We start from the raw sequence: 23662 nt of genomic DNA, 5'->3' as shown, positions 1-23662 counted from the left end.
GTCACCTTCAGTGCCACTGCAGCTGTGAAGATAAGCATGATAAATGTTAAATGCTGCCTAATTGTCTGTGCTCATTTGAAAGGTAAAATGGGAAAGTAGACTAAGCGTTTGGCATGATACATGGTTTTAGTAAGATTTGATTTAAAAATCGCTGCTATATATCATGGCTAATTTCATACATTTATTTTAAATAATTTATCCAGTGTTGAGGTACATTGAATGCCTGATTAGAAAAAAAAAATCTATCACCACTATATGCAGCTATTTCTTGGTGAAAACCTGAGGTCAGTTTAAACACTTGAGTAGAAATAACTGAAAAAATTTAGGAAAAGAACATTTAGTCTGAAAATAGAGACAATGTTCAATAATTTAATTGAAGGCAATACCATGTAAAAACATGTAGGAAGCAGAAAAAGCACAACTTATAATCAACCAAAACAAATTCCCAATTTCTCCTCCACAAACTTTAACATAGAAGTTAGTATTAGGGACTTCATTATCCAAGAACTTGGTAGTTGCAGGAATGTGTAAAGAAGAATGTATAAAAGTGATGCTAATTTGCATTTCTTTCTATTAGAAAATTGTAAGTGGATGTAACTTCAAAGGCCTTCGGACATATTTTAAAGGTCAATATTTAATGTATAGTTTATTGGTTACTTATTTTGTAAAAAAAAAAACTCTGACCTGGTTCTATGAAAATTTTTAATTTTGACCAGCTAGATTAGGTCTGGTTAGTAACTATATTAATGTATGTATGGGAATATGCATTTATAGATTTCTTACCACGAATTACCTATAAGTAGTAATTCAAGAGCATGGAAACCCTTCTAGCAAAATTGTGAATATCTGTTTACAAATGCAATGGGCAAATAATCATAAAAATTTCAGTCTTGGCAGAGTGATGGATGAGGCAGAGAAAAAATTATTTCTATGTCTATAATTAAAGCGCATATTTTTGAATGTTTCCAATTCAACTGCAATAAAAACTCAGACATCTGAACCAATCATTGCAGTGGAGCACCATCCAACCAGTTTTAGCCATAGTGTACTGCAATAGAATAGTATAATTAGCATTCAGAGCCAAGCTAGTAGCACTTCAGTTTCTAAAAAAGTACCTTCTCAAAAGAGCTGGGGATGCTCTTCCACAGCTGCTTTTTAAGTATCTACATGTAATTTAAAAAAATTTATTGTGTAACAAATGCCAACAAAATTTCAAGTATTCAGTTAAGTGGTATTAAGTAAATTCACAATGTCGTGCTACCATCACCACCATCCAGTGCCAAAACTTTTTCATAGTTGCCTTTTGATTGATGTAGGTATGTCAGGGCTTCCTTCTGACATCAGTCAATGGCATTTACCTTTGCTCTATGAACCAGGGCAAGTCATTTATAAAGCAAAACAATACTACCTACTCTAACCTACCTACTAATAGTCAAGTTGAAAGATAGCAAATTAATTTGTAGATACAAAAGAAAAAAAAAGCAATTCTATTTTTTTGTTTTTAAATGTCTTAGTTTTAAAAGTAACATTTTCAAGTTCTTGATAATCTATATGAATGGATGGGGAAAAGCCACAGGTCCACAAATTAAAAATAATTAATAATCCAAAAACTATTTTAAGCATTCATTTCATTATTTACAGCACTTCTATATTTTTCTTTGTAATTAATATTTATTTTCAAACAAAATCAACATTTTTTCACATCAACTAGTGAAAAATATAAAAATCTATTTAAGGAGAAAATTTAAGAACCATCTTATTTCTTGCTCCATTTCTCATGATTCAGTTTCCAATGCCAACAACAGCCTCCGATGTGCCCTTCTGAATCTTTTCTCACATTGATGAAAACATATATACCTATATATCATACAGATCGAGTTTTATGTTAACTGTTTTAACAAAAAAACAAAACAAAACAAAACCAGTATTACATACAGTTTGGTTGTACTGACTTTTTCACATAACATATATTATGAATAATCTTACAGTCAAATCTGTAGATCTAATCCTATGCTTATCAATGTGTAATATTCCATCATATGGATTAAAACCACATTTCTTTACTATTCCTCAAAGATGGACATTTCGATATTCTTGGAAGGGGTTTTACATTTGTCCTTGTTACTCTGGGTTTTTTTTTGTTAGTTATTTTACTAAAATAAATGCATTTTTATTTTTTTTTTATTTTATTAAAATACATGCATTTTTATTTTAGTAGGAATTTCTTGGTTACTTTTCATGAATTCATGGCTATTTGGATTCTCTCCAGCAATGAATGCATCTACTTCCTGGCATTCCATAAAGCACTGACTTGCTTTCCTCTTTTTAATTTTTACCAACCTGATAGAAGAATAGTATCTCACTATTGCTCTAGTTGGCAGAGTTCCCTATTAGTAACTTTGAGCATCCTTCCATATGTTTGCTGCAAATTTTAGCTTGGTATGCTTTGGCCAGGTTTCTATTAATTTATTTGTCTATATTTATCACCATAATTAAAGAAATTAAATTACTACATTATTCTCATGAGAGTTATATGAGGGCTAAGTAAAGGCTGAGGGGTGGGCACTATGCCATCTTAGCACTTACCATATTTTATTTAAAAATTTAACTATATTGCTCGTACCTGATGTCATTCTCTTGATTGTAGGGCACTTATTTTTATTTATAATTTACCCCAATAAATTAACATGACACTTGGAATACTCTAAATATTTAGTAAATCATTGTTAAACTAGTAAAATGGTGAAAAGGGTTCATCTTCACTCAAGCTGCCGCCGGATAGTTGAGGGAAGGAATCACATTTCAAACTCATGTGTCCTCTGCAGACACATGCTTAATGCAGAGCTCAGAAGCTACTTCTGAATTGATTGTTCAGTCTTGAAATTTTTTTTTCTACTTTCCCGGTGCCTCTTTGGAGCTAAGAATTAAGTAAGTTTCAAGTTCAAATCTGTGAGTGGAGAATGGAGGGAGCTCCCTGCTGCTGTGTGTAGGACCTTTATGTAATATAAGTTTTTTCATGTTAATTTTTCTTATTTTCTTTACCTCTGGTTTCATGTTCATTCTATACAAAGTTGGCAATTGAGGATTGTGTGGAATTTCCACTAACATATCTCAGATGTGCATGATCTCAGCCTGTGGGATATGAAAGGATTTAATTCAGAAGGCACTTCTATCTAACTTCAGAGTCTAGACTAGCAATTGCTCAAGAATATTTCTGTAGGACAATAGTTTTTTCTTGATTCAAAATAAACATTAATCTAAATTCTGGCAGTATCATTTTGTTGTTAAATAAGTGGCACTAGATTATTTTTGTTGAATGTTCTTGTACTAAGTCACCAAGCTGTAGAGGTAAAGATTTACTTTATTCACAAAATGTGCATGTTATAATTTAACTTCTGCTTGAGGCAAAACTTTTCAAAAGAATACATTTTTCAAGGCAGGGAATATCTGAAATGAAGTCCACATGTTTGTAGAAAAAGTGTGTTAATAAGTTTCAAAAACTTGCTTTCTATACCTAAACTTTCTACTGACTGTGTGATTTGGGACTCATCATTTTGCCTTTTTCTTCTCATTTCTTTCATCTGTATAACTGTAGGAATTTTGCAGAATGATCTCTAAAAACCTCTTCCAGTTCTAACTGTACTCTGGTAAAATAAAGCAACTAGTAAGTAAACAAATTTGTAAATGACCTTTGCTATCAAGTCAAAATTACAGACATTGATTTTTTTATATTGCACAGTGCACCACTGATTGATTGCACTTAACTCTTGCTTATAATTAAGGACTTTCATTGTGATTTTGAAAATGGGTCAACCAATCCAATTGTGTATAATGTTTGCATGCATTTGTGATATAAGGTCCATTACCATGGTTGCCTTTGATAATTCAAAGCATGTCCATGCATACTGTACAAGTCAAAGTCACCTTAACAGCATATTACTCTCATATTTTATTGGAAACAGATAGAAACTATGAATATATGCAAAATCTATCATGCTCAAATATAAGTTCAACTAATCAATCAACATATTAATTAAACAACTACTAATGAATAAAGCAGTGAAGAAAGAGAATTGCAATCCCAATGTAATAGGGAATTTGATTTATGAGTGACAGGCTATGAAACAGAAGTTATAAGTGTATTGAATACTGCAAAAGCAATGGCTTTTTTTTGTGGCAGTTATATTTAACTGAGGCCTGAAGTTTTATATGGAGCTATAGGTAGATCCAGGGAAAGGAAAAAGAAAAATTCCAGAGAGCTATATCAAGCACTGAAGTTAGAAAGAGTTAGAATGACTTATTACCAGGTAATATTAGGAGCCAAGAAAGTGAAAATGTGAGTTAGGATGGAAGATAAGTAGTAGACAAAGCATGAAGTGACTACAATAATATATAAAGGATTTTGGAATTTGCCTTGTAGGAAAAAATAAAGCATTGAATTGTTCTTGGTAAGGGAGTAACCTCATCAAGTTAGTTTAAAAATATCCAAATATGAGATGATAGCTTAGATTAAGGCAATAGCAGGGATGATATAGAATATAATTGTAGAAAGATACTTAGGAGTAGAAATTATGGGATGTTATAACTAAAGGGGCGTGACGGGGTGTGTAGGAAAATGTGGAATGATATTGGCAACTGGCAGGTAGCAAGTACCATTTATTTATACAAGGAACACTGAGAAGGTTTGTAGAGGAAACCAATAGGATTAAATTTGTTTATGTTGGATTTATGCTGCTTGTGAGTATGGAAGTGTAGATATTTGGTTATATGGATCTGGAGCTAAGTATGGAGGTCTTTGTTGGAAATACATGTTTGGGTCATTGGCATATAGAGGGTAAATAAATTCACTGCAGTGGATGAGATTGAAGCAAATAAATCCACTATAGTGGACAAGATTGAAATTGGCAGTTTGGCAGGTCAGTTGATATAACACTTGATGTTGTATCAAAATGGCCACTGCAAGGTGTGAACATCCTTTTATAGTCTAAATCTGGCCAACATTAGTTACTAGTTTAGTAAGTAGATAAGATTCATGATAAGGGACAGTAAGACGTTTGTTTTGCATATTATCTAGCAATAAAAATGTAAGTGTTCAAACTATTTGGGACCATTATTTCCTTACCAGGAGAATCTATGGCAGAAGGGCAAGTCTACCAAGCAGTTGGTGAAGTCACAGTTGCATACAGACTGCTTGGTCACTTAACAAGGAAATCTAAGATGTTCTTTAAATAATCATAAACTGCAATTGATTTTTCTATTGGTGGTAACATATAGATCCTGAATGACCTGAGAATCCTTATGATTTTACATGCTCAGATTTTACTCATCTTTTTTATATTTCCGTACATCTCTGACAGCTCTTTAAAGATTAATATCTAAGGAAAATTTAGTGTTCCACAAGTTATTTGGGGGTAAATGTTACTAGTTTACACATCTTCACTATAAAAGTTCCATTAAAAACAAAACAAAACAAAACGTGGCTTGGCAATATCACTATGTAGTATCAGTTTTAAAATCACTTCAACTCATATTGCTGATTTTGTTATATACTTCAGAGAAAAGGCTCTCTGAGTATAGTATGATATACTCTTTCAAGACTTGTAATAGTATCTGGAAAAGCACTACTTAAAATGCCGAGTGTTAACTTTGCTCTTCTGATCGAAATAAAAATTCTATGGTTTGTTCTGCTTTTTTAAAAACTTCACTGTTTTAGAAACAAAAAAGAATTGTCCTTAACAAAGAAAGCTCAAAGAAATTAAGAATGATGAAGGATAAAAGTCCTCAAAAATTTGAGAGTCTCATTCTCAATTTTTGTTGTGTAGATTAAAATAAATTCTTCCATAAACTCCATTCAAAGTAACTAATCTATATGGATCTACATACAACACTGTGTGAATTCACCTATTATTATAATTCTGCTTCTTCATGATTATTTCTTTATATTTTGTTATTTTCAGTTCTAGTTCACTGCTATTGGTTAAGTTTTCATTAAAGAAGACTAGAGGGGACAGTTTTCATAATTGTATCAGACCTCAGTCAAATCCCTAATGACTCTGGGTAGCTCTTCCAAGACATATGTTGTTTCAAAGTCCAGTTGTGACTCCACAGATATATAGTTTAGATGAAACCCAGATGACCTACAACTGTATTTCAGTCTATACTCCCACATAAACTATTGTCAATTGTTCATGGTAACAGGAGAACAGATACGGCAAGAGTAATGAAATTCAGAGATAATCCCAAAGTATTCTTTTAGTCAATAATGTCCAATCTCTCCTCTAACAAAGCTCTTACTAAATCTTCTTAGCAATTATTAAAATGAACAAATGTGAAGTTTTCTCTTTTTCTGTGGCAAAAGTACCTATAAGTTGTAAAAATGACCCTCCAAATTTGTCCACAGGGCGGGAAAACTGATTAACTATTGGTTTAAATATCTGTTCCTGAGAAAACCAGGAAATTCTTCCTACTGCCTACCAAACCACTGTCAGTAATAATATTTCAGTAAAATAAATCTAAGTAAAAAAGTATGAGATTATTTAAGAAACTAATGTGAATTCCAATTAAGGAGGTAGTTTAAGCATACAAATCAAACTATTAAATTCTCCTTCACATAACCCAATAAAGAGATAACAAGAGAACTAAAACAAAGAACAAACAAACAAATTTATTCAACCACTAGGACCAATAGAATGTTAAAAGCAACCAGGGCAACTTGAGATTTTAATGAGCTTTGGGGATGAGGAAATCACATACAGGTAATTGACTTAGCAAAGGGGAGGTAGAAGACCTCCCAGGATAAGCAAGCTCACTCATCCTAAGGAACCTGGGAGACAATGAACATTCTGTGACATATCTTACCACAAGAAAAGACAGAGAGCCCAACATTTCTCTCACCCTGCTCCCAGAATGCCAGCAATCAACAGGCATTTGCCCACTGCAAATAATTGGAGAGAATAATCTACACTAGAAAAAGTACCCAACATGTAATTATTTGCTGGTCCATTGTTAAAGGGATGATTTGCTCCCAGATACCATAAAGTACAGCTTAATAAGTCACAAAATAGCCCGAATTCCTTCCATACCCTTCCCCTCTTCCTTCCCACTTCCTAAAAGGATTTTGATACCACAATCATAAACACCTATGAGTAGCATGGACGTAATCAACCCACAAGGAAAGCATAGAGCATGAACAATGAAAAAGCCCCCAAAATCTCTACTTACAAGAACTTGGAGGGAAGTAGGACAATGAAGGGACATATAAAACATGTCAAAAAAATTACAGTGACTATTTCCTAGAAGCAAGAAAAGATATTTACTATCCTGAAAACAAACCAACAATGAATATAATAAAAAACAAGAAAAAGAGAACCGGAAAGAGTTCTGAAGAATTAAAACTTTGATTTTAATTTTAAAAACTCCAATAGGACAGCAGGAAGAGAAAGTCCAAGAAAGCTGCTACAATGTAAAATTACAAGAATAAGGTATGGAAAATAGAAGTCAAAGAAAATCAGTAGGTCAGTTCAAGAGGCCAAATATCTGATTTTTAAATGATTAACAGAATGAGAGAAGAGAGAAAACTTGGGGAAAATTATATATAAATGTGTGTATGTATAATATATCATGTATGTACATGTATATACATATATAATAATACAAGAAAATTTCTCATGAATGAAAGGCATGGATCTTCAGTTGAGATGTTTAGTAAAATGAAAACAAAATTAAAATCTTAACAAGGAATATGATTACATGTCAAAATAGGATAAAAAGAAGTTCCTAAAAATTTAATTTTGTTTGATGGTGGTGGAGGGCACGTTACATATAAAGGGACAGAAATTAGAATGCATTTATCAGCACTAAATAGATAGGTTGAAAGGAATAGATGCAAATAGTTAACATAAAAAGGTTGTAATGGCCATATTGATAGAAGTTAATGCAGATATCAAGAGAAGAGCATCACTAAAGAAAAACTGTGGATAATGATAAAAGTGTCAATTCAGCAGGAAGACATCCTAATCATAAATGTGTATGAACCTATAAAAGAACCACAAAGTACACAAAGCAATGACTGATAGAATTAAAGGAAGTAATAGAAAATTGTTGAAACATAACAAGAAATTTTAGAACAACATATGAACTCCCAACAAATCAGTAAAAATATACAGGATCTAAAGAAAACTGTGAAGCACCTTAACCTAATTGATATTTATAGAACTTCACAGTCATTACCTGCAGAATACACATTATTTTCAAGTACTTGGTGACCATTCATTTAGATAGACTACCTGCTTGGATATAAAACAATACTTGATTAATTTTAAGTGACCGAAATGAGTGAATGTTCTTTGACAAAACTGAATTAAATTAAAAATAAATTATAGTAAGATGCCTAGAGAATCACAAATATATCTATAGATTCAACAAAATCCCAACCAAAATTTCAGGAGTTTATTTTATTTTAAGGCAGGGATGGTTACATGGAAAAGCAAACACTCTAAAAAAGCCAAAGCAATTTTTTTTAAATAAAAGAACTGAGTTGGTGGTTTTACGCCATTTTATCTCAAGACTTATATATCTATGAAAATCAAGATTGTGTTTTATTGGCAAAAGGACTGACACAAAGTTCAGTGAAACTAATTAGAGAGTCCAGAAATAGAACTTTCAACAGAGGTGCCAAGGCACTTCAATGGGGGAAATAAACATCTTTTCAACATATGATGCTAGAACAAGATATTGGCACTGAAAAAAGATTAACCATAATCCTTATCTCGCACCACACATAAAGATGGACTCAAAATGGGTCACAGACCTAAAAGAAAAAGCTAAAACTAAAGGTTACATTTCAACAGATGCTTCCCAAAAGAAGCTATACATAGAGCAAACATGGAATGAAAAATTTCTCAGTATCATTAGCCATCAAGGAAATACAAATTAAAACCACAAGATACTACTATATACACATTAAAATGGATAAAATTTTAAAAGACTGACAAAATGAAGTTCTGCAAGGACATAGAGAAGGGATCAGAAAACTTTTTAAGGGCCAGACAGTACATTTTTAGACTTTGAAGGACACACAGTCTCTGTCAGAACTGCTCAGATTTGTTTATCTAGTAGAAAATTAGCTCATTTGCAAACAAATGAGTATACCTGGGTTCTAATACAATTTTTTTTACAAAAACAGGATTTGGCCCGAAGACTACAGTTTGCTGACCTCTGATATAGAGAAAGAATTTTTATATACTTCAGAGGGAAGAGCAAAATGGTATGACCACTTTGGAAAATTATTTTCTTTACAAGTTAAATATACATCTATGAAATGACGCTGTCATTCCACTCCAACATATTTCCCCAAAAGAAAACAAAACACAGGTCCCCTTGTCTTCTTGTATCAAATTGTACACAAATGCACATGGAAGAGTCAAAAGATGGAAACAACTCTACTGTTCATCAATAGGTGAATGGAAAAACATAATGTTGTAATATGTACTTAATGGAATACTACTCAGCAATAAAAAATGAACTACCAATACCTATAACTATATAGATAAATCATTAAATCATTCTGCTTAGTGAAAGAAGCCAGGGACACACAGGAAAACATACCACATGATTGTATTTATATAAAATGCAAGCAACTATGTAGCATCAAAAAGCAGAGGGTCATTAGCAATCTTTTTAGGTGACAGAAATATTCAACAGCTTTCTTGTGGTGGTGATTTCATTGATAAATACCATTGTCAAAACTCAGAGAACTGAGCCCCTTTAAAATAAGTGCAGTTTATTTTACCTATATTATTCCTCAATAAAGCTGATTAAAGATATACATAGAACGGCTTCAGATAATAAATTATACTTACCTCAGAGAGTTTAACAAAGACAAAAATTCTGTGCTGAAGTGTTTTGACTTTCACAGCATTTATCAACCATAAAATTACATTCCCAAACAGGATGATTCCTTAGGTGGCATATTGTGTGTGTGCCTTTTATTGTCTAATTTTTCTTACTCCATTCTTTTTACCCAGACTTTTCTTTATGGAGTAGGTTGATGATGTCTCCCTATTTTGTCCAAACAAATTTAAAAGTTGGTGGTAAAAAAAAAATGACAATTGTCAATAGACAACCATAAAATTAATAAGGAAGAAAGTCCAGCAAAAGGAATATATTAGGAGCAAAACATCTAATGGAAAGATCTCTAGAATTAGAGTTAGGAGTTGGGTTCTTAGTCCCTATAACTTGTATTGAATATATATAGGATTTCCTTATGTAAACAATAAAATAATCTCGTAAGTGCCTTCTGTTTCTGAAATTCTGGAGCCTAAGAACATTTAGCATTGGTTTCAAAAAGGAAAATAAATAAGTATAAGAGAAAAGAGACTGAGGAATGAAGTAATTAATAGCCAATAAAAATATATATTATATATGTATATATAAACTACTTAGTCTGAATCTGATTTGGAATTTGTATAAACCTGCAGACAATGACATTTTTCCAAGGGGTAGGTAAAATTCCACTCCTACTCATGTCCATTCTGATCCCACCCTCATTAGGTACAGAAGAGGTTAGGCATGTGCATTAGAGTCTCCCATGAGCAAAGCCAAGCCTCTTGCACTCCTGACCTGTGAGCACTAAAGTCTAGCCAACAGGATGAGATGAGAGCTTGCTAGTGGCCTAGGCCACCAGTGTTGCATATTACTAAAGTTGAATGTGAGCTCGGTTCCAGCATAACTTTTAAGCAAACCCAAGTAACCTACGTTCTCTCTTTAAGAAAATATCTAGGGAATTCTGTGATAAAGAAAAGATATTCAAGTGACTTGAAAAATCTTAGAAGTCGGTAAAAGACAGATTAAAATGTAAATAAGCTATAAACTGTGGAAACCTATTTAAAAATAAAAATTTAGTAACAATCAGAATAGATGAACATATTAAGTCAAAAGAATTCCTCATTTTGGGAATAAATAAAACCATATTTTGCCTCTTAAATACTGACATTCTTTAGAGAAATCTAAGTGTTTTACATGACTTTTAACTCAAGTCACTAGCAAATTTTCTATATAAAAAGGTTTGTATTCATTCTTTCACTCACTAAATAATTGTTGTCCTTCCCATTAAACTGCATGGAGGAAAAAAGGGAAAAAGAAACTACAATTCAGCTCAATAAGCTTACAATATACAATAGATAAATAAGATTTATATTTAAACCGTCATAGCAATAAAAGAACTGTCTTTGAAAATAAGATAAGTGCAAACTGAAAAATAAAGGAAAAACTATATAGTGAATTTCAAGTCAGTTTTACAAAAAAATCATAAAACAGTTCACAATATGTAAAAATTACAAGCAAATTAAATTGGTCTTAGTATTAGCATTGACAGTCCCAATACATAGATAAGAACACAAAAAGGCACCTTAACTTTTTCAAGGTCACACAGCAATTCAGTATGGAAACCCAGAATTAACCCAGAGTTTGGGATATAAATTATTTTATTATAACATTCTACTTCCATGCAATATCAGATCAAAGTTATATAATGGCCATATAAAACTGAGGCATCTATCCCTAGAATAGAATGAAAATATATATAGACTACTGTTGATCTTCTTAGTTTTCTCTCTCTCTCTTTTTTTAAAGATTTATTTTATTTCTTTCTCCCCACCCCCTTGATGTTTTTGCATTTGCTGTATCTTGGTCTTTTCAGGAGGCATTGGGAACCAAACCCAGCACCTCAGATGTTGGAGGGAAGCACCTGTGCCTGAGCACTCTGCTCCCTATTAGTCTTCTCATTTTATCTTACTTCTCATGCATACATTTCTATTTTTCTTTTTAGCTAATATGGAATTTTATTTTCTTCTCTTACCAATTCACTACATATTTTCTTAACTACAAGGTGGTTTAATTACCTTCTAATATTTTTATGAATTCTTGAAATCTTTTCATGACTGAACTACTCAGATATTTGTATATATTTAATCTGGAATTTGTTTAGAATTGACCACATCTGGAGTCCTACCTAGAGAATAGTCAATAACGGCAGAACTACTTGTTTTATGGATCAGAAAAGGAAAATTATGTATCATGGATCTTGCTATGTTAGCCTTTCCCAAGAGAATAATTTATCTATATATACAAATAGCTGATAACTAAAATATATGATTCATCTACTATTTCTAATAATAGATTTTATTAAAGGTTTCATAATACTTTTTACATACTCATAAGTCTCCCTCACATTATGGCTGTTAAAAAGGTGAGAAACTAAAGGATAAAGTAAACCTGTCACTGAAATGGATGTTGGTAAAAATCAGAGCCCACAGTTTCCAATTTGAGATGGCTGAACCACATTTTCCAACCACCTGAGATTTATATTAAGATTTATGTTAAGATTTGCCAACCATAGACTTTAAGGGTAATATTTCAGTCTCATATCTTAGATAAAAATTAAAAATAATGCAATGCATAACAAACTGACTCCTCCCTTTGTGGACTTGGCCCTCGAGACTTTGAATGGATTGTGGTTGATAGTAAACATATGTGGTACAGGAAATGCAGAAGGAGCAAGCTAGCCAAAGAATCTTTTTGGATGGCAATCTGCCTACACACAAGCTACCTCTGCTCTGTGGCTACTGGGGGACGTGGTGAACCAAGACTAATTCATAAGTAGGAGGATTAAAAAAAGAAAGAAAGCAAAAGCAAGAGAGTAGCAATCCAATTCTTGACATTTTGAAGTGGAAACATCACGTCCCTTCAAACTGTGATTTTGAAATTTTGGAGTCTCAAATATCCAAATCATGCGACACAATTAAAAAATCATTAAAAACAGGTAGTACTCTCAATTTTTAAAAATTATCTTCCAAATTATATACCAAAGAAATATATTAGTACAACTAAATTTTCATCCAAACTTAATGGGTAAACATGCATATTTTTAAATCACTTACCTCCTTACGAGAAAAATCTTAATCCCTGATATACATTTGTTCAGTCCAACTGGTTACCTTAAATATCTGGACCCTTTAAGTACCCTGTAAAAATAAATAAGTTCCATCTTAAAATTCACTATACATTAAACAATTACTAATCAATTAATTGATCCTTCAGTAAATTAAAAGTCAATATAAGTTTCTTCAAGCACCCTTAATATCTTAAATAACAAAATGTAATGTAAGACAGAAAAAAAGTGTTATGGGAGGTAAACATTGAATTTGACAAATATTTCAATCCAGCACTTTCAAATACATTATACTTTGTAATCACTAAATGGATTTGAGGCTATTTGAAATAATTTGTTATTTACTCTATGATTTGTTAAAGAATCACTGATTTATTTGAGAATTAGTTGTAACATTAACATGTTCTATTGATTTGTCCATAATGCAATGATCATTAACATTTTTCACCACTGATGTTGAAAAACTTACTCTAACAACTAGGCTAAACAATAATTTTATGGCACTCCTAGCAAAAAAACAGATTTTAATTTAACAAAATATTTTTTCTGAATAGAGAAAATATAGATGTAAAAAATGTTAAGTAGCCAGGTCATTTCAAATATGAAATTGAAAACATGCTTTGAATGATTTTATTAAAACAGATACATTAAACCATTAACATAGAATATTTTCATATTTGAAAATAAGGAAAACATTCTAGAAAACAAAATAAAGACAACTCAAATTCAGGCCATTTCACATTTCACATTTGGGAAAATATATAAAAATATTAAAAATATGTAGTAACCTTACTAAACTTCATTAATCTTATTATATGCCATAAAAGCAATACAGCAACATAAATTCTGAATTAGCATTTCTCTAAGAGTTATTTCCTATTCTGCTTTTTTAATATGCAATTTTGAGGAACTGAATACTTTTATGTTTTGAGATATATAGACTATGTTATTCCATATGCATTTATTCAATAGATATGTGTAGATCCTTTTCTTTGTGATAGAATTAGAGAAAATTCAGAAAGATGATTTAAGTAACGGTTTTATTCTCTGTGTATAGGTAGATAAACAGATGATTTATTACTCTGGATATGTCCATAAATATTGAAAAGTTGAATGTTAATACCATGGTAAATATCCCTTGGATACATATACCAAAAGATGCTGAAATTATTTCATAAGAACAGCTTTAACAAAAATGAACTTCCACATTGTCTACTTTACCCTAATAAAAATCTAAAACACCAAAATTGTAAAGACAAATTAAATTTATCCATGTTCACAAAGAAGAGGAAAAAGTTGTTCAGAGTTATGCCATAAATTAGGATTTATTTTCTCTTAGTGCTATTTGTTTTACTTAATTTTACTTTATTCTTCCAACCTTATGAGGTTTTATTTCCACCTTTTGGATGAGAATTTGACCAGGTAGATGTCAGTGACTGACTTGGCCAAGTTCTTGCATTATTTAGTTAATTTCAAAGCTAGGATTGAAAGAGGAATCTATCTGACCACAGAGTCGTTTCCATTTTAAACAGCTTTTTCCAAATGATTCAAGCCTCCAGTCATTTGCTGAATCTCACCTACTCATTCTCTTTGTATCACTATGAAACATTTTGGAGGATTCCATGGGATCCTTTCTAATTTTAATTCTGGTGTTTGTGAGAAATTGTCCCAATATTTTAGATTCCTTTAATGGCCTATGAGATCATATAGCAGTCAATATTTTCCTTTATTTGAAGTTACGTTCCTCCTTGAAATTCTTCAGTTGCTTCATATGTTTGGCTGATGTCCCTTTTTTGCAGTTTCTTATACAGTTTAAATAATCATGAATTTAAATATCCATATTCACATTGGGAAAAATATCCTGTATACTTAGAATTGGTCTCATCTTCTACTCTAAATTTCTCTCTATTACTCAACCATACTAGGCTTTCTCTCACAAACTGCTATAATTTATGCATAGACCATTGTCTAATCCCTCTTTCTCACTTTCATTTAGATTCCCCTTCTAATTCCAGATTAGTTATTGTAATGCTGGTAATTTAGACGAATATGAAAGAAGTAGAGGCAGTAAGAAGGGGCCAGATTCTTTGTGTATTTTCAAGAGACAGTAGATAGAATGTGATGGTAATTTGGGCAATGAGTGTGAGAGAAAGTGAGGTGAAAGACGCCTCCACATTTTTAAGCTTGAACAATTTGAGGAATATCTTTATTGCAATGGGGGAAACTGTGGAAAGGCCATATTTGGAGAGGACTATAAGAAGTTCCATTTTGGACATGCATGAACTGTCCAATAGATAACCCAGGGAACATCAAAAACAAGCTCTTGGATATTCAAGCCTACAATTCAGGTAACCAAAATGGATTGAAGCTTTAAATTTTGTGGTCATGAGAATGCATATGATTTTAAAGCTATAAGCCTGGATGACATTACCAAAAGTATGAGTGTAGATAAACATGAGTGTAGACAAATATACTTAGAAAGTTGGTATATGCAGCAAAATAGACTGGAGAGAATCAGTCAAAGGGTAAGAGGAAAACCAAGAATGTAACGTCCTGAATCCAAGTAAAGAAAGTGTTTCAAGAGGAAATTGATCAATTCTGTTCAATGATGCTGATAGGTGAAATGAGCATTCCAAGCACTAAGTTAGAATCATCTTTTCAAGGTCCCTGAAAAGAACAGATTCAGGGAGAGACAAAAGTCTAATTGGAGTTGGCAGTAAGAAAGAGATTGTGAAGGGAGAGATTATATGTTATAAGGAATTTCACTGAGGTTTGCTACAAAGAGAAGGAGAAAAATAAGAAAGTACCTACAGGGTAAAGTAGGGGAAAGACTTTTCAATGGGAAAATACCGTCCATTTTATGCTATTTTGAATAATCTGGTGAAGAGAGAAAAATGAGGGATACAAAGGAGAGAATTGTTAGACTGATGTCTTTGACTATAAGAGAGGGGATGGAACCCAGTCACCATGTGGACAGATTCAGCTTTTGTTATAAGAAGGGATAGTTTACTGTCATAGCATATGAACTACATGGTATATGAAGTATATGAATTATAGCGACTTGAGAGAAGGTAGAATATGTGGGCACAGATGAGTGTGTAGGTGTGATGGAAGCTTCTAGAAATTCATTCTGTTGCTTTCTAATTTCTTGGTGAAAGTAGAAACACGAACACCAGCCCAGGGTATGTGAGGCACTGGAGTTTTAAGGGGAGAGAGAGAGTAGGAAATAGCTGTTTAGGAGAGTGGGAGAGGAAAAGGACAAGGACCTGTTTCATGTCTTGCATTAAAGGCACACATGAAGTTCATGGTCATTAAAGTGAAATCTGTCAGCATGAATTCATGTTTTCCTCCAGTCATATCCAGCCTTGAGTGCAAGTGTAGAATAGTAGGAAACTTTATCAAGACAAGACCAATGAGGCAACAGAGGAGTATGAAGTTGAGGGTATAAACGTGATAATGACTATAGTGACTGATACTGAATTTAAGTTGGGTCAGAATAAAAGTTAGAAAATATAGAGTATGAATAATGGTATAAATGTAGTAGGATCAAAGGACTTTTGTTCCTAGTAAAATTGAATGAGGTTGGAGTTAGGGCAAATAAACATGAGGTGGGGGAGCTTGAAACTATCAAATGTGATCAAAATAGGAACATGAGAAATTTGAGATTACAGCAGAGTTACCATATTTGGGATTTTGGAAATGACAAGTAGTTATGAGACTGAATGGTAATGAAAAGATGAAAAATAAGATTTTTGAATAAGAGGAGACAATTAAAAACTAAGGGCCATGTGCATTTGAAGTTTCATCTATGTCAATATTAAAATTACCATAATACATGATGAGACTGGAGTGGGAAAGGGAGACAGGAAGCGAAAGCTAAAATTTTAAGGAATGAAAGCAACTGACCAGAAGTCAGTTGATAACCACCATAAGGAATACACAGGTGGTAGCGACTGATGGCATGAAATCAGGGCCACGGGAATTTAGGGAGGAGGGAGGCGACTTATCTGGAAGTGACACTAAGGAACAAAGAGAATATGAGAATATTCGCCTCCAAGGTCAGTGGCTTATGGGATGTGAGAAGGTAATAGCCACCTCTTGAAATCCAGCACTAGAAGCAGAATAGAGGAGAAAAAGGTTTCATTTAGACAGAATGTGAGAGGAAAATATACACTGATGGTTGAAAAGAAAGGAGATTTGTTGATGAGTGATATAGAATATGGTAAAAGGGTATGAATAGACGAGTGCAGTAGGAGGGCTCAGAAAATTTTGATATAAGCTACCAAGTGAGGACAGTGAGTACTAGGGCTCAGCAGAGACTTAGGAGTCCTGAGTTCTTCTTGGTGACTGACATAAAATGAAAAAAGGTGCATGGTGAATAAAGTCCTGGTTTTCCCAATGGGGATGATGCTGTGGTTGTTGGTGGGGACAGAGGAATGGGTAGAAAGTCATGTCAGAAGTATTGAGGGTTTTAGGATTCCCACTCCACTCTTGATTATGGTTCCCTCTGCCCCAGCAAAGGATGTGTGGCTTCCTCTTGACTCTACCTATGGAGACCTCTAAATCAGCGGAGGGGCTGGCTTTCTCCCTTGATCCCTGTGCTCGTGGCCTGTAGAGGAGGAGTAGACACCATGTGTATAACAGAAGGAATCCTATGGTCATCTGAGAGATCATCTTGCTCTCACTGCACTCTCTTGAAAACTCGAATGGTGGCCTAAGAAGGGTGATCTCATTCTCAGCATGTAGTTGCATCTTCTGCACATGCAGACTTGAAGGCCTCCTTGCTCTTGTTTTATTAAAGCATCATAAAGGTTAAAGGCAATTTTCCTACTATTTGAAAATCAGAAACTCTGATTTTCTCTTGACTTCCACTACCGGTAGCATAAAGAAAGGGAGGTCTTTCTCCAAACATATGGGTTTCCTCTCTGATTGTTCATGGTTAATGCAAATATTTATTATTAATTCAATAAAAAGTAATTGAGCATTTACTATGTACCAGACCCTATTTTAGGCAGCAGCAGCAAAGTAAATGAAGTGCCTGGACAAGGTATTTCAATTTTCTACAAACAGTAAGCCAAATAACATACAAATGCACAATACAATAGTAGACAATGGGTAAGTGCTATAAAATAATGGAAAGATGGTGACTGGATGTGATAAATTGCTGAGAGAGTTGAGGAAGTCCTTTTGAGGTTAGAGATGTTTTATTTGAGAACTGATGGGAGAAACCATAGGGATATACAGGAAAGAGCATTCTAGACAAAAGACCTAACAAATACAAAGGTCCTGAAGCAACACATATAGAATATTCAGGGAAGCTGATGTGGCTCAAGTAATTGCATTCCTGCCTACCATAATGGAGGTCCTGGGTTCAGTTCCTGGTACCCCCTGGAAAAGATAAGCAAGGCAGTGAGTAGGCACGACAGGCTGGCGGGGTGAATTGACACAGCAAGATGATGCAACAAGGAGACACGAAGAGGAAACACAGTGAGAGAGACAACAAGGCAGGGAGTAGAGGTAGCTTAAGAGATTGAGTACTACACTCCCACATGGGAGGTCCTGGGCTTGGTTTCTGGTGCCTCCTAAAGAGAAGACAAACAGACACAGAGAGCACACAGTGAATGGAGACAGAGAACAGACAGCGAGCACAAATAACAATGGTGGGTGTAAAAAATAAATTAATAAAAAAAAGAATATTCAAGAAACACCAAAAGACTCAGCAAATATTGAGTTAAGGAGAAGAGATGGGAGAGAGGTGGAGAGAAAACACATAATATCTTTGCTTTCCAAATTTCAACTTATAAGAAGATACATTAAAAATACTGGAAAAATCTATACCATGAACACAATTATCTAGTCTAACAAAAATAAGTTAGTTGAATAAAAATAGTGTAAGAAGAGCTTTGGATAGTATAATTGAAACAGCTCACTTACACAATGGTAGTTTTACTATTTCACATACCTTCGTTATATCAAATTTACTATAATTTTGATTATATTAAATTATTATTTACTATAATGCAATGTATCATGATGGTCAAAATATTATTCAAGTTGTGGAATTTTGTATAATTCAATAGTTATAAAAATGTTTGATGAAATTAAAATATCCACATTCTCTGATATGCAGAGAATCTGCTGAAACAGTTGTTTTTCCACCTATCTCTGGGAAGATTATATGAGCCAAGCAGACACCTGCAGATAGAGAATAATTGATCCACCCTGACAGATCTTTTCTATTCTCACTATATAATTTTCTTCAAAAAAAAAAAAAAAATGTCGAAAGAGGTTCCATTAGTATCAGATAAAGATTCCTAACAAGCATACTTTTAGAAACATGTTCTAAGATGATAGCAGCAGGTAAAACTTAAATGGGAAACTCCTATTGCAAATAGATTATAATTCTCTTACTTATCTATTTTTTTTCTTTGATGCTGGTACTATCCAGGAAACTCTAAAGGAGTTGTGACTTTGACAAATCTGATGGCTGCTCATTCCTACAGGAATCTATTAAGAACAAACAAAGCATTTTTCTTTCTGCTATACTTGTTTTCATTACAATGATTTAATGGGAGTTACTTGAATTGAAACTGAACTTGGGTATTTTCTTTCAAAATAGCATGGCAAATTCATTGGGATGACTTGAAACTGTCATTCTGGAACAGAAAATTTCCAATTTAAAATCTCTCCCTCCCTCTCCCCTTCCATTTATCTGTTTGTCTCTCATTAGAGGATGGGAAAGACGGTGTAATTTCTGCAGTAGAGGTGAATAAATGAGAAACGAACTAATTTAATTTAACATTCAGGATTCCAAGTGATTTTTATAGAATTAGTTCATGTTTTATATTTCAAATAACTTAAAGACACGTGTTGTCCTGAATAATTAAATTATACTAAAAGTTTATAAATTTAAGTACTTCAAACATTACTTTTAATGTAATGTCATTTTCATATTTCTATTTATTTATAAGCACACGAAAATATTTCTTAAACATGTTCAACATGTCAGGCAATATATTAAGGGCTCAGAATACAAGATTAAATTAGGCATGCAAATAAAATATGAGGGCAGGGACTTGTTTTCTTTGTCACTACACCCCCACCCAGTGACTAGATGATTGTCTGCCAGGGACCAGCATTCAGAAATGATTGTATATTAAAAAAATATATATATATATATATGTGTATATATATATATATTCATTTGAATAAAGTGAATGAATGTACTCCTATCTCTTTTATTTTCCTGAGTGAGTCAGACAAGTAAATGAATGACTGTAGTACAATATGATGACTATGATGTTCATGTATACTGAATGCTCTGGAAGCACAGAAGGTAAGAATCCAAATCAGACTACAAGGGTGTTCGTGGCTACAAATCTATGAACTGAGGCTTAAAGATACCATGTAAAGGTTTAGAGTGCACATTGTCTGGGGTTGCTATATCCAGTACACTAGAACACATTTTTCAAGATGGGCATGCTGACTCTTTGGGGACTCTGAAAAAGAAGTTGTGAAAATATTTGGTTGGTGGCCTCTAAAATATGACAAAAGATATACAAATCAGAAATTAAGAAATGTTTGATTAAATGTCTGTTAAATATAGCCTCTCAACCTTAGTCGTTAAATTGGACTCTATAGTTAAGATATTTTTACACTGTATGTATCCACAAATGTTCTTCAGGATTTCTGAAAATCACAGAAAATCATAATGAAGTGAAAGGGCAATTTATAACATCCTTTCAAATTTTTGAAACAAAATATATATATTAAATATGGGACAGGGTAGATTATAAAACATTTAAAGTGCTATAAGGTGAGGCCACCAAAACTAAGAAATGACATCTAAGGCTTCAGAAGACCTAAAACAAGCCAATATGATCCAGATTTTACTGGTACTGACAAAGGCTGATAATAGGTGTGATTTGACCAAAATATTTGCACATTATCTTTACTTTTAGGATACAATTTCTAAACTTCATGCTGTCATTGATTGTCCTTTGTTTAGAACATGGTCCTGAAACTAAACACTTCATCTTCTTTATTTCTGAATGAGATTACAAAATATATACAAATAGTAGATGAATGTAATCATCCTTAGTTTGAAGGCCGTTAAACAAATTTCGGAGTGTGTGCTTCAGTAGCTTTTAAAATGGTCTGGACAAACTTCTTGGGACAGTTTTAGGTCTCAGTGAAGTCATGAGGAGATCCCCATTGGTAACAGATGATTTCTAAAAGCTTTTATGAAAAAAAATTATGCCCAAACAATTTTCCCCTTAGAAAATAAACAGAATGACTATAGAATTAGTTACCCATACCACACTTAAATGCTTGAGTTTACTCATAAGTTATAAATAAATTCTTAAATATATATGGTGCTTTTCAGTCTATCAGATATTTTAATATATCATAATTTCTCATACATATCTTTTGATGTTGTTCAGATATATTTTAATATTTTCACATTTTGTATTGAAGAGTGTGAGATCTCAGAGGCTGCATATTGAGAGAGTGGCAAAGTTGGGCCTTACACTTTGTTCTACTACATGCAAATCCAGTGTTTTGTTTTGTTTTTTAACTTTTCTCTTTGAATGTACTTAATAAATCCTTACATCCACAAACCATAACTCTTACAACTTTGGCAATTTAATTTTTTCCCCATGAATGTCCACTACTTTTTAAAATTCAGTGTTAATTGTTCTGACAAGCATTTAATCAAGTTTTCTTTTTTTAATTTTGTTATTAATTTCTTCATCTTTCTCAAACTGTCTCCAGGCAGTACCCTCATCCTCAAATGGCAGTAGAGATACTTAAAATTAGTACTCTCATCTTCAAATGGGTATAGAGATGCTTAAACACTGCATGCTTATGAGGTAGACTCTATGTTTTCAATGTTAGTGTTCAATGTTTGAAATTATAATAACAAACATTTTATATTAGAATATTTTAAACTTTTATTCATATATATTGTATAATACATAAATCATTTATATTCATATTTACCTTACAAAACACACTTTAGACATTTTAGACAACACATATATATAATGCTTGCATGCGCATGTGTGCATGGACACACATCAATCCTGGGAGAATCCTTAGCTGTTTTGTACATACTTTATTACAGTTTTAATTATAAAACTTTAAATATATATCACCTAATTCTTTAGTACTATCACTATTTCTGGATTCCCTATTATTTTCTGAATATATAACTACCTATTCTGAATATATATAATCCCTTATAAGACGCTGAATTTTTAAATTATTTCTTAATCACAGTTGTAAACACTGTTGGTAAAAGTTTCTCTTTGAAACATTATGAATAAAATACCAGATCTATTTAACCACTTGACTTAACTATATCAGGGACCATTATCATTATTTCTGACAATACCAGCTGTAAGATATTTAAAATATTTATTTCTTATGAAGTTCTAATGCCATCTCAATTCAAAGAATCTCCATGTTTGAAACTAAAGCTTAAAAAACATAGTGCGTGAAACCATGAGTGTATAAGGTCTTTCATGCTATTTATTTTGCAATTCTGAAAAAAAACCCTGAGTGTTCATTGGGGATAAATAAAATTAATTAGTTATTAACTCTTATATGAACTTGAACATTTTAACAATAGGCTCTTGCTCTTTAAATGACCTTTGAAGAAACTGTTATTTTTTTCCCCTTGCCTTTTAAGTTAAATGGTATCTTATTCAGATTTACTCTTCAAATAATAGGAAAAATTGTGCTTCTAAAATCTTTCATCTGAACCTTTTTTTCTATATGTGTTGAGAGAGTTTGTGATAGAAAGGCTTAGAAGTGTGTGCTGTATTCTCCATGTGTGCTTATGATGAGTGAAAGGAGAATAATCTTTTAAAATATAACATCCTACTTTTCTTCCTTGCAAGTGTGTGTCCCATAGCTTCCCAAATTCATTCTAAACCTGGCACTTGTCTGAAGGCTTGCAGTGATACTGTGACAGTGATGTCTACAAAAAAATTCAGAATTCACTAGATGAAGTGAGTTTATCTAGTAATGCAATTAGATAAAGAGGCAAAAATTTAATTAAGGCAACGATTGTTATAAATCTGTGATTGAAGTCCTTGAAACCATCAGGGACATACGAATCACAGACAGACATTTACATAACTTGTACACTGCATATTACAAGATACTCTAACTATTCTAATGTTTTTCCCAATGAATGTCTAATATTAGATCAGTGAACAGATATCTGTATTATCCTCAGCTTAGTAACATAAAAAGTCAAATACATAGCAGCAGCAGCATTAACTCCATTAAAAAAATATTGCTTAGCCAACAATGCTAAGCGACTGGCTTCAGTCTCACAACTTTAAATTCTATGAACTTTCAAGCATTGTCTCCTATAAGACAAATACATAAGCTTGTATTCTCAAAATATTTACTTCTTCTCCTACTCTATATCCTTCTATTAGGAAGATTGTACTTGTTAATGAACTTTGCTTTGACAAATAAAATATGAGTGGAAATGACATGGGCCATTTCTGAGCAGAAACTGTAGGTGCTGATTCTTCTTCCTGGAGTACAGGCTATCTTCAAATCTGGGTACCAAAGTGATGGAGCAGAACCATAACCATTGCACAAAATACGTATAAGGTGAGTGATATAAAAACTTTGATTCTAAGGTTACTGATGATTAATTACCTCAACCTAACTTAGCCTATGCGAATTTAT

General features: G+C 32.8%; 1 protein-coding gene across 2 annotated transcripts in view; it reads right to left on the bottom strand.

The window, feature by feature from the left end:
* Positions 1–23662, bottom strand: part of SEMA3A (semaphorin 3A) — a 505421-nt gene that overhangs the window by 316636 nt on the left and 165123 nt on the right. For both annotated transcript variants that reach the window (XM_058297095.2, XM_058297094.2), the window contains exon 2: positions 12939–13022. The gene's annotated coding sequence lies outside the window, so the exon portion shown is untranslated. The remainder of the gene's footprint in view (positions 1–12938; positions 13023–23662) is intronic.

Source organism: Dasypus novemcinctus, chromosome 5, assembly GCF_030445035.2.
Source record: "Dasypus novemcinctus isolate mDasNov1 chromosome 5, mDasNov1.1.hap2, whole genome shotgun sequence".
NCBI classification, from domain to species: domain Eukaryota; kingdom Metazoa; phylum Chordata; class Mammalia; order Cingulata; family Dasypodidae; genus Dasypus; species Dasypus novemcinctus.
The sequence above is the reverse complement of the archived record's forward strand: the minus strand, read 5'-3'. Positions and strand labels throughout refer to the sequence as shown.